This window comes from Nothoprocta perdicaria, unplaced genomic scaffold (genome assembly GCF_003342845.1).
Source record: "Nothoprocta perdicaria isolate Ctin4 unplaced genomic scaffold, notPer1 scaffold_15, whole genome shotgun sequence".
Taxonomy (NCBI): domain Eukaryota; kingdom Metazoa; phylum Chordata; class Aves; order Tinamiformes; family Tinamidae; genus Nothoprocta; species Nothoprocta perdicaria.
The window spans coordinates 4,500,626-4,502,951 of NW_020454649.1; positions in this window are offsets into that span (position 1 = coordinate 4,500,626).

Genomic DNA, 2,326 nt, shown 5'->3' on the forward strand with positions numbered 1-2,326 from the left:
GCGCCGCGCCGAGCCAGCCGGGTGCGCAGCCCTCCGCATCGGGGCCGCGCGCGGAGCCCGCCCCACCGCGCCGCGCATCGCCTCGCCTCGCCTCGCGGGGCCGCGGCGGCTCGGCGCGAGCGGGCGGCCTTGGGCCTTGAAGGGGCAGGGGCGGGCGGCCGTTAGGGCCGTTAAGGGGCCGTTGCCGGCTCACGGGCCGGGCCTTCCCGGGCGCCTCGCGGGGACAGGCACCGCTGCGGCCGTGGGGGTCCCTAGGGAGGGCGGGCCGCTCTCTGAGCCTCGCACGGGGAGGGCGAGGGGAGGAATCGAAAATAAACGCTCCTAAATGGTACCGAAGTGAGGAAACTAAACGTTTTGGCCGTTAAATCATAGCTGTGTGTCCTCGGTGTTTCAAGCAAGAGGTGGTCACCTGGTGGCCTGCGAAATGAGGAAAATAGCCTATAAGCTCTCTCTTGTACGAGTGTTATTTACTTATTCATTAATCAAAAGCTTTTATGTTCTGTTTTCCTGGTGGTGCAGAAGTAAAATGGTGCTTTTCAAGGGTTTTGTTTCAGGAGGTGGCTCCTCAATGTCTTCCACACAGTTCTGGAGTTCCCACGTCTCTAACTGTTTTGTAAAGTGAGATAAGAATACATAACTGAGTACAAAATTCTGTGTTCAGGCACTTTTAATAGCTAATACTTAAAATTAAATGCTGTGGTTGCAGTTTTCTGTATGGTATAATTGGTGTTTAATTTATGTGAGATTTCATTTGCTCCTTGAGGCTGCTGTAGTGGGAGAGCAGGCACGTTCATGTATGGAAATCAGGTAACTTTGAATGTTCTTATGTAAGTGTGGGCATTGCTCAGTTTTATCGCTGGGGAAGTGGAGTAGCATCTTCTTTCTTCCTCATCTGGGGCATTCCTCGTAAGGTCAAATTTTGGTAGAGCAGACTCTGATTTCAAGGCTTGATGCATCCCTGTAGAGAAGAATTGGCTCTTGTTCTCACTGACCAGCCTCCTGGCTCTGCATATTAAGAGTTTCCCCTCATTTTAAGGGCCTGAGAGATGGTCCTTGTTTTCCTGCTTTAGAGATCTAGTTTGCCACAACTTTTGAGGGAACTCTTGCATTTGGGATCTTTCTGTAAGTGGAGCTACTCTGTGTGCTGTTCTCCTAGTTGTGACGTGTTTGATGGGGTTAGTAGAGATGCAACTGGTAGTTGCAGGATTTAGAGGCAGGAGCTCTGGTAAAGACAGCAGCATAGAGGGTAAGAGCTCTGGCAGAAGCAAGAAAATTACTGCTCTGAAAAACACTGGGATTGATACATGTAGATGTTTGTAGAGGGGGAAAAAAAAGAGGGAATGATCTACTCGTTGAAAGTATAAAATTCATAAGAGAAAGAAGCTTTTGAAAATAAATGTGTGAGAACTCTTTTTTCTGGTAGTAGACTATGTGATGCTGTTCCAGTTGTGTTCTTTTCTCAAAACTTGGGAGCAATGATGGTTTTTACTCATTTTTTTTGAGCCTCTGAGACATTTTTTAAAAAAAGAGGCTGCAGCCCAAATCATCAGAGTCTTCCTTCTCACTGCTTAGTCTGAGGTTCTTCAGCTGGCCATGTGATAAGAAAAGGGACTTTGGTTGCAGGATTGGCTCATGGAGTTTCTCATCGCCGCTTTTAAACGCCTCACTCCTTGTCCCATTTTACCTGTTCTTTTCTTGGGAGATGATGCTTGGAACTGGGCTGGGGTTTGTTGCTGCTTTTTGTCTTACTGTCTTAAACATAAAATAGGTGGTAGATTTGTAGGGTTCCCATCCCAAGAGTTGCCCAGCACAGGTGGAGCCGTGATGCGGGGTTGGAACTGGTATCCCCAGGCAGTGGGTTCCCAGCCTGTTGTTGAGGCCTGTTGTTGAGGACTGCGTGTCATGGAGCAAGGGTTCTGCCCAATGGTTCTTGTGAATGTTGGAAGTGATCTGCAGGAGACTTAGGGTTTTGCTCTGTAATGGAAATCGTGATCTGTGATGAGGATCATTTAGTTGATTTGGCTTCTTTTATTAATTAGATGCAATAGTTATACAAACAAATGTGTATTTTAAATCATTTTACATATTTTGAGTCTTACATAGTATTGTATTTAAAAGAAAAATTGTTTGCTAGCCTCAGTGTCCGACTTCAAGAAAATCAATTGCAGTAAGTGTAATTTAGAAAGTATTTTTTTTCTCTCTAAACTTTAGAAAATACGGTTAAGCATTTCATGTAATGAAGGGTAATTTTTTATCATGCACGCTCAAGCTTGAGCATTCTCAGTTACTTAGAAATGGAAGTTAAAAAAAATCACAAAGTTACTAT